This window comes from Sciurus vulgaris (assembly GCF_902686455.1).
Source record: "Sciurus vulgaris genome assembly, chromosome: 1".
NCBI classification, from domain to species: Eukaryota; Metazoa; Chordata; class Mammalia; order Rodentia; family Sciuridae; genus Sciurus; species Sciurus vulgaris.
In genome coordinates, this window is record NC_136461.1 from 135,369,991 (window position 1) to 135,384,714 (window position 14,724).

General features: G+C 40.2%; 1 protein-coding gene across 9 annotated transcripts in view; it reads left to right on the forward strand.

The window, feature by feature from the left end:
* FAM110B (family with sequence similarity 110 member B) overlaps positions 1–14,724 on the forward strand; it is a 144,416-nt gene that overhangs the window by 68,567 nt on the left and 61,125 nt on the right. For 2 of the 9 annotated variants that reach the window (XM_079111764.1, XM_079111762.1), the window contains exon 1: positions 8,905–10,307. The exons of the other annotated variants lie outside the window; for them this stretch is intronic. The gene's annotated coding sequence lies outside the window, so the exon portion shown is untranslated. Of the gene's footprint in view, positions 1–8,904; positions 10,308–14,724 lie in introns of those variants that run through there. 9 annotated transcript variants of the gene reach the window in all.

Here is a 14,724-nt window from a genome sequence, read left to right on the forward strand (position 1 = left end):
GGAATATATGATGAAAAATGTTTCTTTACTGTAGAAGAAGAACACAGAATTACCACATATATTATTATATGTAAATAGAGAAAAAATAAGGATTCTAAATATTCACAATTTTTGCAAAAACAATGTTGTAAAATGAAACTGGTGGGTGATTATTTTCAGTGAAAAAAAGATGTCTGGTCTTTATAGGTGATTATACACTTAACTGGTACAGATGGAACTGGGCTCAATTTGCTTAAAGGCAAATATCTGTTAAACAAATTCCATTTGCTCATTAATTTCTAATGTGGAATTTTAAAAAATTGATCTCTAGATATAATAAAATTAACCATAAAACCTATACATGTAAATGGAAATATCTTTCTGATACTTGAAACCTATTGAACCATTATATATTAATGATACTGAGCCATGATTCACACAATTTTTAAAAAACCGTGGAAGTAAGAATATATTCAGTATAGGTTGACATGCTGAAATATGATTTCTTTGTTTTACCTTATTTTAAAGTCGGCTCCTACCATTGCTAGTAACAATCCATAAAGCTTCATAAATGTGCCAAGATTCCAGTCCATCTTGAATCACACCAATGTTTCCAACTTTATATCCAAAAAAATTATTTTCTATTTTCCCCATCACTTAAACTTATTGGCTTCTTTCCAGACACTTAAATCTGACTGTCTATTCCAAGTGTAAAAGAATGTCTTTAGATAAAAAGACTGTCCAAATAACTGAAGGATGACATATCTGAGGCTTATTTAGCCATGAGGACTTGCACCAGTGCCAACAGAGGCTTGTCCTAATGTCTAATAATAATTAGCAAATTGGCTGACAATTCCAAGCAGAGCTTTTGGTTTTCAACCTAGTGCTTTGACTGATGGCTGGGAATGGTTAGCCCGTCAAAATCCTGTTTGCTCGGGCTGACACTTACATAGGGGTTAACAAAGCTGAGCTGCACTGTGTAGGCTGGCAGCGGGCCAGACCAGATGACGAGGGCATGAGGCATCAAGAATCTTCAAGTCTGAGATTTTGAAAGGCTACTTATTAAAAACTTGCCACCTGCAAACTGGAGTTGTAGTTCAGTGGGTAGAGCACATACTTAGCATTCATGAAGCCCTAGGTTCCATACTAAGCACCAGAAGAAAAAAATAAAAATGTCACCTACAGTTTTTGTTTCTTTGTCTTGATTAGAAGTGAGAGAAAAAAATACCAAGTTTTTATAAATAATTTATGCTCAATGTTAGTAATACGAGTAGAAAAATGAAATAGTTTTGACAAATTAGCCATCTTTACCATGCAGAGGTAAAACCTATTCATATTGTATATTTGCTGTAGACCCTTTCTATGTATGTATTCAAAGTATATATGTATTTATATATATATATATGTATGTGCAGATAATTTGAACAAAATTGGGAGTCCTAGTGTATACACTAATATATAACTGTTTCCTAATATTCAGTATTCCCATTTAATAAATACTCATCCATAATATCACCAAAATAATTTTAATGTTCACTCAGTCCTATTTACACATTATTATTTATTTAATCAACTGACTATTAGCGAAGGTTAAAAATTTATTCTTTCCTCTACAAAGGAAACTGATAAATACCTTTTTTCATTATTTTGTTTTGTTTTGTTTTGGCACATAGACTGAATTATTTCTCTAAAATGATTTTCTGAATATCTAGGGATAAAGGTGTGCATAAATGTAAAATTTTTGAGAAGTTTTTTTCCCAGACTGTCCCAGGGTTAAAAAACTAAATTCCCAAACTTATAAATACATGATTAAATTATTAAGAGAGTAACAGTTTTTATCTGGATAGTGCTGAGGGTTTGATCATTATGTATTTATATTGCAGACTTCTTTTTCTGAGAGAAGTTGATTTTTCTGATAATGTTCTTATTTGGCCTGAATTTTTCCCTTTTTCCATCAGCCACCAGGAGAGCTTTCATGAGGTTTAGGAAGTGCTGAGCACCCCATCAATTCTTTCTATATCTAATAACTCATTTAATTCACATAACATCATCATTCTCATGCTAGGGATGAGAAAATGGAAGCATAAGATGAGAAGCAGTTTACCCCATGATACCATCTAGAAAGAAGCTAGACTGGGATAAAATATAATTAGGTGGGAGAGAAAAACATGGTGAATCTGTTCTAGCTATGTAATTTCTCCCAAGAAATATCATTCAATACCCAATATCTGAAGTTTTAATGTGGCCCTTTTCAAGACAACTATCCTCTGGCCTCTATCAACTTAGAACTCTCAAAAAGACTCTAGATGAATTTCATAACAAATGATGCTCTGTAATTACATATTTGTTTTGATACGGGTCTAGTCATTCAAACTTCCTAGTGTTAAAACATAATTATGCAGGCTTATGTCATGCATACTTGAAGTTTCCCATGAAGCTTTTCCTTAAAATAGCAGCATGTATTACTCATGCAAGATTGTGTGCTTTGGTTGTGGACAAGAAGTATAGAAATGCATTCAAGAACTGGTGCTGATGCTGTTTGGGACTATTTAAAATGAGAGGAACCTTCATGTGACTGAAACACTTGGGCATTGCACATTAGGACAAGAGCTAAAATTCAGGGCATTTGCCTATTTATTCTGTTTAATTATCCCATGGCCAATATATAGAGTTCACTACTAGGTTCTGTAGGGAAGACAAAGAGTTTCCATGAGATCAGCACTTTCATATTCTAGAAGATGTGTTATAGTTTAGATGTGAAGTGTCCCCCAAAAGCTCACGTGTGAGACAGTGCAAGAGTGTTTAGAGATGAATTGATTAGTTTATGAGAGCATCAACTTAATCAGTGAGTTAATTCTTGTTAGAGATTAACTGAGTGGTAACTGAAGGCAGGCAGAGTAGGAGATGGGCACCAGGGGCATGCCTTTGGGGAATGTTTTATATATGGTAAGTGGATTCTTTCTCTGCTTCCTGATCATGTCCAGAGCTGCTTTCTTCTACCACATTCTTTCACCATAATATTCTGCCAGAGGAATGGAATTGGCCATCTATGGACTGAGACCTCTGAAACCATGAGCCCCAATATAAACTTTTCCTCCTTGTTCTTGTCAGGTCTTTTAGTCACAGCAGTGAAAAAGCTGACTAAACAAAAATGCCTTTTAACATCCAAAAACATGATATGATTTGAGGATAGAGGGAAGCTAAAAGTATGACTCCTGCAACCTAATTCAGAACTCTTATTAGATAATAGTGTTTATTTATTATTATATTGCCTTGCCTTATTAGATTATTGTATCTATTAGATTCTATTACATGCAAAATTATTTAATAATATCTCTTGTGCCACTGGGATGATAATTTGTGTGTGTGTGTGTGTGTGTGTGTGTGTGTGTGTGTATAGGAACAAACATGATGTTAGTGAAAAGAAGAACCAAATAGGATGGAGTTGAATCTGGAGTCCCTAAGTGAGTCCTGTAACTGCCCATTTCCTCATCCCTAAAATACTAAAAAATAATAATAGAAAAAATAAGAAAAATGCTTTCCTGGCAACATTTAGTGTATTCTAAAACCAATACTGTATGTGAAATTTTCTTATCAAATGCAAAGCCTTATTAAGGTGTAATCATTGGTATTGCTACATCTGGTTCCTTTTCTGTCACATGATAGACAATAAGTACTACCTGTGATAATGAGGAGAGACAGGGAGAGCCTCAATGACAAGGAGCCCCATTTGGAGCCCCTCCACTGCAGTCTAATTGCAGAGGGTGCTTGTGCTTATGGGGCCAACTGACTCCCCAGGACCAGCATTCTTTAGCAACCTCCTTAACAAAGGAAGGAAGGCCTTCTTTGTACCTTATGGGCCAAGGCTGTCTTATTCATCTTGTTTATGGCACCTTGCACATAAAAAAATACTAAGGTTGATGGAGTTACATTCTGATAAATTTAAGTGGGAAATGTTAAGTCAAAAATTTGTTTAGAACACATAATGCACTAAATAGTACAGATTAGCACACTGTAGAATGTCAGGTTCCACCCCCTCCCCGATCCTGGGCAGGCAGCTCTGACTTACTGCTGCTGTCCAGCATCAGGGACTTAAAGTGCTGGCCTCTGATGATTCCAACTCAGAATTCTGTGTATGGTTTCTACTAAATGTGTATCTCTTACATACCATCATAAAGGCCAAAACTATTAAATCAAGCTATCATATGTTAGCAATGCCCTATACTGGATATTCTTTCTGTTTTATATGATGCCCCCCACCCCCCCGCTTTTGGTCAAGAGCCTTCATGTGTTGCTCTAAACAATATGCAAATCAAGATTGCCCTGTTTTATATGAAAAGTCTGAAGTGAAGGTAAAAGAGTAATGTTTTTTATAATTCCTAGCAAAAATCAAGAGAGGACAATACCAGCACATCTTCCTAAAATGAAGATGTGGTCTTTGCTTCTTTGCTTTGCCTAGCTACAAGGACTAAGTAAAAGACCTCATCTGTGAGGAATTCAAAGATGTCCTAAGTTGGGGCTTTTCCTGCCTTCAAACCTTCTGTTGTGCTGAGTGTCCTTGGTGTCTCAGCTTTGTCACTGGCCAAGGTGGTGAACACACTAAGAGTAGTAAGTAGGAAAGAATTCTGTGTTATGAGAAATGGTAGTCCTAATTTGGTGGCTTATCCTTTCTAAATACCATCCTTCTGTGAGGCTCCCAGCTACTTCCTGCCTCAGTCACCTGTCATGCATCCCAACCAGTGATCTTAATTTAGGCCAAGACGTGCTGAGTGCTCACCGGGTTCTGGTGCTCACCTCAGAGCTAGTGTTCAGTACATGTATAAAAAACTTCATTACAATATAAATAGGGAGCATATTTTCTGTGGAGGAGAAATGGCCTGGCTAAGTGATTTTAGGACAGAGAAGGTTTGGATCTAGGCTGCTAAGGTTGTGGGTTCTTGGTCATTTTGTACCCTGGGGACAGAGTTTTAGATTTTAGGAAAAGGTTTCAGGAAGGAAATAAAGCATATCCAATGCACACCTTAGCCTGTGTAGATCTTTTTGAGGGTTATTCCCATACCTAAGAATTTTTTTTTTTCTTACACCTTGTGGCCAGAAGAATGAACCATGTCCTTGACTGCCTTCATGGTACTGGGGTAATCCTAATGCATATCAACCTAGGATAAAATAATTTCAAGGTTAAAACTACTGACCACAGTGTCTGTTCATTGGGTAGTGGGGATGACAGAAGACAAGAGAGATTGGGGTCACATAAAGTCCCATAGTTCTATAGAGGAGAGTAGCTGGCAAATAGCTCTTGGAAATGCGGAGATGATCTTTCCAAGCACTGTGGTCAGGGTCCTTCATTCAGCTCTCTCTCTGCAGCCGGATGAAGGTATGTGACTCTTGAGAAGTCTTTTAGGTGTGCGATCTCTGCTATATCTTCAATTCTTAGACGCAGTGTTGGAGGTTCTTAGACAACCCAAGGTTGCCAGGGTTTCTGTACCATCGTATGATTGCGACCACTAGCTGTTTGGGGCAGGCCTCTGAGGAACACACCTCCTGAGCCAGCTGGCCTCCTCTCCACTTCAAGCCCATCCTTCCCACCCTCTTCTTCACCCTCCCATCTCTCTTCTCCAGTACTATAAAAATTGGATCAAAAAAAAAAAAAAAAAAAAAAAAAAAAAAAAAAAAACAAGCTAGTTGTTGAGAAGGCACTACAAAATGCACAACTGGCTTCTAATCCAAATTCCCCAGAGCTGGTTTGCTTGGGTCACCCAACAGGGTAATTGTTCAAACATGATCATCCTTCCCAGCTGGCAGATTTCCAGGAGGCTTGGAGAATGCACTTACATGCAGTGCACTGGTGCACAGAGGACCCTCTGGGGATCTACTCAGGCTGTGGTCCATCTTTGGTGAGGAGCTTGGGATACTGGGTACCTGAGAAAGGAGTAGGGAGCCAGAGCCGCATGTGGTGTTGGGAGCAGCTGAAGTAATTTCTAGCAGTCTGTCCAGTCTTAACCCAAGCATGTTACAACTGAACTGAGCACCCAGCATGGCAAACTCTTCAAAAAGAAAAGCTGCTATTTGGGTGTTAAGAACAGAAAAGGAAGGGCTGGACACTTGCCCTCTGATTGTCCTATTTCTGATAGCCCGAGAGCCCTTCTCAGTCCAAGTACCTTTTCCTGTCTGTGGCTGGGGGTGGTCCTGTGATCTGGGGCAGCTGGTTCTTGACTGTCTGCCCAGCTCCTTCTGCAGCAACTTCACACTGTGGCTTGAATTCCCAGGATGGAAATGCTGCTCATCAAGGTCTCACTCCACACTTGATGTAACCTGGGACCCTGGCTCATTCTGGAGCAGGGCTCAATTGCTGGTCTCTCCTCCTGCCTCCCGCAGAGCTGGGGTACAGAACAGGACTCTAGCTGCCCCCCACCAAAGAAAGTGGAGACACAATACCTGAGTGACAGGCTTGGGACTTGGCATCCCTCTTGGGGCCAGGTGCTGTTCATCAGAGAAACTGCACTCCTGGCCCTCTCTCAGCAAAATAAGGAGCTTGATGACCAGTCTGAAACCAACAGCCTGAATATTCTAATTGTAAAGATAACTCCGAGTCCTGTTTTTTGCTTTTTGTTTTTCCTCCTCTTATGGGGGGACGGGTACTGGGAATTAAACCCAGGGGCACTTAACCACTGAGCCACACCCCCAACCCTTTTTATGTTTTATTTTGAGAGAGGGTCTCCCTAAGTTGCTTAGGGCCTCCCTAAGTTCCTGAGGCTAGTTTTTTAATTAATTAATTAATTAATTTATTTATTTTTAAATCTTTATTTTTGCAGACTGCATTTTGATTCATTATACACAAATGGGGTACAACTTTTCATTTCTATTGTTGTACACAATCTGAGTCACACCATTCATGTAATCATACATATACATGAGGCTGGGTTTTGACCTTTTCATCTTCCTGCCTCAGTCTCCTGGGATTAAAGACCTTCACCACTGTGTTCGACTTGAACCCCAATTTTTAAAGGCATCATTTTTAGTATGTGAACCCTAATTTTTTTCTTCCTAAGGGGAGAAAAGTAAGAGAATTCCACGTGGAAATTCTCAAAACAGTGGCTTGCTTTCCTTTCTTCATTCTCCCAGGTCGGGAGAATCCAAACAGAACTTGAGGAAATCCATGCTGTGGGGCAGATGGTGTCTGTGGAGAGGCTCCTCCTCGCCTTGTGCGGCAAGTGTAAAATGTATGTGTTCTCATCCTCTGTGCCAGGCAGGCAGGGGACACTTTCAACTGGGAAGATAATGGGAGTCTATCACTAGGAAGGAGATCTTGAAGGAATCAGTTGGATCAGCGACTGGACTTGCAGACGGCTTGGACCTCCTTTCCCTTCTCATACTTATGCTGTTGGATCTCCTTCCTCCAACTTCATCCTCTGGCCCCAGTGGCCTCTCTGTGACCTTCACAGCTCTTGAAGGGCACTACCCACAGGCCAAAGGAAGCCAGAATGCCCACTTTCAGCCCAGCCCTGCCTCTTGCCCCACTCAAGTGCCGTCACGGCATCTGGCACTGCACTGCACTGCACTGCACTGCACTGCAGTCTACCCACCTGGTCACTGTCGCTCAATCACTTAATAAGCATCTTGCCCTTTACGAGTCAAAACACTTTTCTTCCTCCTACCAGTGTTTTCAAGGCCCAGCAAAAGTTCTTGCATCTAGTGTGTGCCCCAGACTACTATTGATGGAGCAAATGAATGATTTTCATCATGAAGGATAAGTTGACTGAAGTCTGAAGACAGGATTCCCAATAAGTGGGTGTGTAGCAGAGTGACTGTAGGAGAGATCACCAGTGAACTGTTCCTTTTCAAACCAAACATCAAGTCAGAACATGTTGGAGGATGAGATCTAAGGACAGTTGCTCCCTTCCCTCAGAACGTGTCTGTTTAATGTCTTATACAAAACAAGCACGAAACAAATTAATCAAACAGCTTTTTAGTGCCTATTTTGAGCTAGCAGTCTGTTAAATGAAGAGGAAGGCAGAAGCTGTTAGATGTTTCCTAGATAAATGCCTGGAAGTGTTACTAGTTGGGATCCCGACAGCCTCCAGGGAACCATGCCTCAGGCCAAATCGCTGAACCCAGTACCTCATGCAGCTTTCCCTCCTGATAGTGGCGATTGCATTTTAAAAATACACGTGCGTGGTGCTTCGAGGTAGCACATGCGGCAGCTGCTTTCTCTGACAGATTTGTCTCCATCCTGTTTTTCTGAGTTGGTGTGTGTCTACGTTTGTACACAGTTTTCAGCCTCAAATGTGTGAGCCACGAGTGCCTGTGCTTTCCCCTGAAGTTCATGGGTCATATCATTCCTTTCACTGATTTAATTCCCAACAGCTTTTGATACACAAAGATGGAAGGATGAAATGCCCCTAGGTCAGTATTCATTTTCCACGGCTACTGACTTCTCCCTAGGAATATTTGGTTTCTTAGAGTAAATCATGATGCCTGTGGAGCAGACCAGATTTTTGTAAAAGGTTTCAGCCAACAATCAAAGGAAAACAAACCTGTAGAAGTGAGAGGTTTGCATTTCATCATTGGATTGGAACTGAATTGGGAGGACATACTAGTGTCTAGGAATTATGAAAAATAAATTGAACAGATTAACAGTTATGCTTCATATCAGCCCCAGATGGACAGTTAATTCCATAGAACAGAGAAGACAAAAATGACCTTAGGGGAAAACAAATAGATAAACAAATCGCAGGACCAAAAGTTGCATTCGACTAGCTGACTTCTCTCCCTTTTTTACATAAACTTGTCATTTAAAGTTTAATCCAACTTCTCCTTACAAACATTCCCCAATTTATGTTCCGTGCAAAAACACTTTTGAAATGTACATAATTTAGTGTGTACTGTAAATCATTAATGAAATACAATTATATGTCTATTATTTTCTGAATATTTCTTTTAAGATCTGTTCATGTAGAATCAAGAGAAATTAGTAATGATTACATATCCAAGTAGAAGCAAGGGAAATGACTTGCCCTGCTACCATGATTACCAGTGATGGTCCTGCGTTGTAAATCAAGCCTGCTATTAGCTTGTCACCATTTGTTACTTCTGAATGATGCTTCTGACAAAACTGGACAATAGACAAGCATTGAAGCACTTCATTTGAGTATTGTGGTACTGGAAAGGAAGGTGGGCAATGTGGAGTTGTATGAAGATCACTCTTAGGAATAATTGCTTAATTCAGAACTCAGAATCAAACCACCCGTGTGCAAACTGCTGAAAACTCATTGACAGTCCTTCCAGTTGACTCCAGACACAGAGGCATTCAGTCACTTGCCCAAGGTCACACAGCAAGTAAGTGGAGGCTCTGGAATTTAAACCCAAGAAGTTTGGTTATTGAAAAGCATACTTTTCACATATGCATCAAACTACCCCTTAGAGTTTTTGTCTTCCAGAACTAGTTTTCCCATTAAATTGTGCAGTGGGCACACCTTTACATTTTTTTTTTTTTTCAGTGATTTCTGAGATGCATTTCCATGCTTCGCAGCTCCAAATTATTATTAATCATTGTAGTCAAGGTTATGATTTTTGACACCCTGATTAGACTTTTCCAGTGTGGGTAGAAATTTGCATGGTATTTTAAACTATATTGAAAAGAGATTAATTACCACTCTACAACAAATAAGTGGCACATTGCTGATCAGGGTAAATAAGGTGAGACTTGGGTTTTATGGCACATTCGCTATTATTTTCATCATATTGATTTGGTGATTTATTCTTCAGTGCTGGAATCTGTTAGTTAAAGGTAAGTGAGCAGGAAGTACTGTGCATTGATTTAACCACTCTTTGTTTCTCTAGATTGGGGGGAAATAATGCACTTTAAAAATTGCTTACAGTTTAGAAGGTGACACATTAATCCTAAAAATGACAGGAAATCAAGATGATTTTGTCTGTGGGGTTTAATTTATTAAAATTTAATTTGCTCCTATGCTTTGCTTCAGTAGCTCTGTGCTAGCAAACTAGCTATAATTAGATTAGCAGTCTGCTAAGCGCTGGTGACAGCCTGTGCCTCAGAGAGCATGTGCTGGATTCTGCATGTGCCTTGTCCTCATTGGTGGTTGGTGTTGCTGCTCGCCCGTTCGATAGGTTTCCACAGTAATCTTTATGCTGCATTAGAGACATAGATACAGAGGTACTGTACTGTGTTCTTGCAACGGCAAGGTGCTTGGCTGGTGATCTTAAAGAAGGAGTAAGGCACGGAAGAGCAGGCGTTTCTCTTTGTTGTAGAGCATCGGTGGTTAAGGACCTCCAGCTGCAGGAGGTCAGCGAGCAAGTCTCAGTTCATGGTAATTACTCTAAGTCTTTATCTCTTATGAAAAAACACAGCCATGCATGAAATGAGGCATGTTTGTCATGCCATCTATTTAATTTGATCTTGCTTTGTTGATATTGTGTGTACTCCTGCATTCCATACAAAAATACATTCTCCCGCAGAAGGCTTGCCTGATAAATTAGCCACCCTGTTCACAAAAGACTGTTGTTTTTACCTGGATTCAAGGGTGCATGTGCTTGGGAGTGATTCTTATTGGTCCCCTTCTGTTTTGGAAAGCCCGATGCTGCATGGATTTGGGTGTCTTTGTGGGTGGGTTTCAGGACTCAGTGGACTTTGTTTGCATCGAGTCCATACTCTCCCAAATAATTAGTGATCAAGGAAAATTTAGTGAAACAATTTAATTAGAACAAGGCAGCAACGCCCCTGATTCGATGCTGGTCTTAGCAGAAGTAATGTGCTATTGTTTCTTCAGAGATGCGGGCAGCCTTCATTTTGGATGGTTTTCTTTGTCTCACCTTTTGTAGTTTTCATGAAGCTTTTTTAATACAGAAAATGTTGACATATCTCATTCTGCCAAAATATATGTAGGTATGTATTTAGCTGTACCTGGAGGAGGAATTTTTGACTCCTGGCTTTGTTTAAGAGAGACGCTGTTTTTGGAGTTGACATGTCATCACAGGAAGGTGGGGTTCTTCCACTTACTTTGATGACTGTCTGACAATGTTTTTTTTTTTTTTTTTTTTTTTAATTTCTATTAATAGTTACCTGGATTATTTTCTGAATTGAACAATAATCTTAAGTTCTTTAATAAAGGTGACACATTCTGAAGGAAAAATATTTTAAGTCAGAAAAGCTGAGGTTCAAACACATAAACAAATGCAACGTGAGTTTATGCTTCTCCGCCTACCTCCTATTTTCTTTGCCCAGAGAATCCCTGCTTCCATTTAGTCCTCAAACTTCAAAATTAATATGCCCCTGGTATCAGACTGTGGAGTCCACAGAAACTTGGGCACTGACTCACCAGTCACAGGGCTGGCTGGCTGCCACCATGCGTCTGCTCTCAGCGGAGAGTCCTCCTGGCCTCCGAAAGCCCTCAAGAATTATTTCCAAGCTCCTGAAAAGCCAAACATTACCACTTACATATTTTGCAAAGGTAACTGCTCTGATCTAGAACTGTGTCGTGGTTGAAGGAAATCAGTGTATTCTTGAGCAGAGGAAAACTTGAGGTTACTAACTGTGCCTCACCACTGCACTCCCTTGTCCATCCTGGGGGCAAAAAGTCAGCCACTGTCCGAGTTTACTCAGATGACAGTTTTAAGGGGGAAAACCAAGGAATATTATCAAAGTCTGTCACGGACTGTAATCGAGTCTGGTGCATAGTAAGAAAGTTTGGTAGCTGTTGGTGGCAGTGCAGGGTCTCTGTGACTTAAGGTGGTTGGTGGTTTCTTAGGCTCCTTGGTTGGTGAAATGAACGTGAGTCTTTCCACTTTATATTCCATCCCCTGGATACAAACCAGGCCTCGTTCCCATGGCAGACTGTGCATACAGTGAGAGCACAGTTTCAGCTAGAATGGCTTTGCTTGTCCTCAAAAGTCCAAACTCCTCTTTTGTCTCCTCTATGGTTTTTTTTTCCTAATAGTATCCCTACTGTGATCGTGGGCAAAAACCTTTCTGCCTCTGGACACTTAGGCTTGGTCCCTTGTTTTGGGAAGGATAAATTGATGCAGTTCTGTAATATCCTTTCTCCTTCTCTTTCAGTCTCCTGAAATACTTCCTAAATTATCTTGGTCTTGGCGAGTTTGAAAGAAATAGGCTGCTATAAGAGTGAATTATTGTTGTCCTCTCTTTTAGCCACTATTGAACATTTGGGTAAACATAAGCATCTTATAGTCTTCCTTTTGTGAGCAACTGTATCACAGAACTAGATGAGAAGCAGGTCTCACCGAGGTCCATTCTCAAGGCTGTGCCTTAAAGAATTTTTGTGTCTGAGGGATTCCTTAAAAATTTACATATAAATTATGTAATGCACAGACAAGCCTATATCCTGAGCTATATGGCAACCCAAAGAGCCTTTTAACATGATACAAAGGAGCATTTTAATTTCAGGACTACATAAATATTACTAATGATTTTACAAAGTAACCGAAATAGGCATGTTTACCTTCAGATGCATCACATCTTACTTTTTTTTTTTTTCCTTACCAAATTAAGGGAAATTTATGTATTCCTGAGACCAAAAAATTAATACGAATTTCTTGACACTTTATAGTTTTGTTCTTTTCCTTTCTAAATTCCATAACCCATTACTGATGAGAAAATGATATTTTTCACCAAGCAAAAACAGATTTAGCAGCATGAGCATAAACATTTAATATTTTAAAAATTTATACCTTTTCTGTCATACCGTACTTTCTTTTTCTCCTAGGGGCTTATAATCACAGCTGGCCGGGTAATCAGTTTAAAAACAGAAACTCATCCCATGTAGAATTTATGTGCCACAAAACAACACATTGAAGAGGGGCTGAAAAATAATGGTAAAAAGATGAGTGGTGGGCTGTATAGGCTATTGGACATGGGTCCTAGTGGCTTTGTGGCTGGCCACTGACTGTGGTCTCAGAAGAACTGAGAGAGATCTGTCATTAGCAAGTGATGAGTATTTCAGGCTTGGCCCTCCTAAAGTTGGATTGAAAAAATATTTAAAAGGACACTAGGCCCCTCATCTGAATGTAGCTTTTTTTTTCTTTCTTTCATTATTTTATTCTGTAGTTGTAGGTACCTGCCATGAGCTAAGCTCTGAGTTTGGCTTTATTGAGAAGAGATAGAAGGCACACTCCTGTCCTGCAAGAAGCACCTACTAAGCAGGAGAGCCAGCTAAATAATTAATAATAGGGGGAGGAGGAGCAGACATAGGCATCTGGTTTGGTGGTAGCAAGGTGTGATGACCAAACATTTAGAAAGAGGACTGGGGTGCCGGAGAAGACTTCAGGACTGAGATGGGGTTTTGTACCATCTTGACGCCACACCCACTTCTATTAATGCTGAGCAGAGGCTGGTTTGGCCACAGATCTGTCACACACTTTGAAGTGTCACCATGTTGTCTTATTTCAGGTATATAATAAATGCAAAGAACCATTTATTTTCTTCTCCTTCTTAACTCTTCTCAGAATCCATACTAGATTGTTGTCTGGAGATATTTTTATGTTTAATATGTTTACATCCCTGAGATTTGAAATTCTCAAAAAAAGGTACCAATAATTTAGAAATGCATCTTAGAGGAATCACAAAACACTTTCAGTACTACTGTACTCCAAGTACTTTGATGATTACTTTTGAAACTGTTTGCTTTGCCAAGAATTAAACTTTTGCTCTTGTATGCCTCTAGACCCTTGGAACTTAATTATTTCAAATGTGCTTATTAAACCCAGGCTGGACTTGGATTATAACATTTCACCTCACCACATCTGCTTTTTGTATACATTTAGAAAATAAATTCTAGGAAGTTTAGATAATTTCTTATATATTGAATTTAGGTATCTTAAATCTTGCCAAATTTGGTGGTGGGGGGGCACTTTAAGAGTCACACATCTTCACTAGTTTTTGCCACCAGTAAAATCTCTGCATGAGAATAGTGTGTTTCTGCTTCCATGGGACCTGCAGTCCTAAATCTATCCTGCTTCATGCTGATAAGCTTTCACACTTACTCTGTGGAAGCTTTGCTGTCCCATGTCCTCAACCCACCCCACTCGTTGAGTTAGCAGGATCCACCATCCCTCCCACCCTGAGCCACGGACTTCAGCTGTCAGCAGCTCTCTGACCCTCCTGACCTCTGCAAACAGCACCCTCCTGTAGTCCTCCTGTCTCTGATTGCTCCTTCCCAGTCTCCTTTGCTGCCTGCCCTCTAAACAGACACTTGCCAAGGGCTGGCCTTCGCCAGCTTCCTGTCCATGCTACCCCCTTTCCATTGGTTTCTCATCCCCAGCCATGCCCTGTCCACCATTCTCCTCCCCTCACCCCTTACAGCCAGGCTAGCCTGCCTCAGGGCCTAGGCTGGTCTTCTTCCTGGAATGTGCTTCCCCAAAAGCCCATGGCTTATTCCCACACTGCCTTCAGGATTTTATGGGAAATGGTGCCACGTCAGTGGGACATTCTGAGATCATATCTGTTGTTTTTATTTGTTTTTTTCAGTCTCTACTTTCTGGAATATAAATTCCATGAGATCAGGCATTTTTTGCCTTAATTCCCAGAACTTTGAAAAATGGCTCAGTCACTATTCATTGAAAGAATGAACAAAGGAACAAATGATTTCTGACATCAGAGTGCTAGAGTACTCCTGTAGCAGTTGAGATCTCTGCCCTAGCCAAATGATTATTGGTGAGCTCCTCACCTGGAGGGCCTTAGTTTCCTGCTCTGTAGATGATAAGGGAGTACCA